General features: G+C 34.1%; 1 non-coding gene across 1 annotated transcript in view; it reads right to left on the bottom strand.

The window, feature by feature from the left end:
- Window positions 1-565: 565 nt before the first annotated feature.
- Window positions 566-648, bottom strand: part of TRNAS-GCU — an 88-nt gene continuing 5 nt past the window's right edge. The window contains exon 1 of the tRNA in view: window positions 566-648. This exon is cut by the window's right edge and continues 5 nt beyond it. This is a non-coding gene — a tRNA (tRNA-Ser).

Raw genomic sequence — 648 nt, 5'->3', positions numbered from 1 at the left:
ACTCATCCCATTACCGTGTTGCTAGTACCTTTCCCCCAAGGACTTGATGCACATGCCGACAAAGAAAAAGATTAGGCTTAACGCCTAGTAATCTTAAGTAATTTTCATCAAATATATGAAACGGTAAAACGGAAAGAGTATTATGTAAACCACAATTCCTAATATGAAAATATATTTTGAATAAAAGCGATATATTTCCCAAAACACGCCATTTTTTGTGATGAAAATCCAATAGTTAGAACTTCCATCAACATGGGAATGAAATCCCAATACTCACACGAAAGGAAATTAAAGACTAATATCCAAATACTAAAAACATGGATAAGACTATATCATCCAAACAATAATACATGGAGGGGATCAATTATATCAAAACCACAAATTACGATTACGTCCTATCCAATGATCCAGGACGTGAAGAATAAAATAAAAATTTCGTTTTTCTTGCTTGATTTTACAATTTTCTTAAGATTTTATTTTATCTATTCCACACGTTTAACTAGTAAAAAAAAAAAAGGGGGTTGCGAAATTTGAAAGAAAAAAAATGGAAAGTCATCAACGGAAACGGAAAGAGAGGGATTCGAACCCTCGGTACGAATAACTCGTACAACGGATTAGCAATCCGCCGCTTTCGTCCACTCAGCCATC

Source organism: Cynara cardunculus (assembly GCF_001531365.2).
Source record: "Cynara cardunculus var. scolymus isolate 2C chromosome LG 12, CcrdV1, whole genome shotgun sequence".
In the NCBI taxonomy this organism is placed as follows: Eukaryota; Viridiplantae; Streptophyta; class Magnoliopsida; order Asterales; family Asteraceae; genus Cynara; species Cynara cardunculus.
Note: the sequence above shows the minus strand (reverse complement) of the source record. Positions and strands in the feature narration are given on the sequence as shown.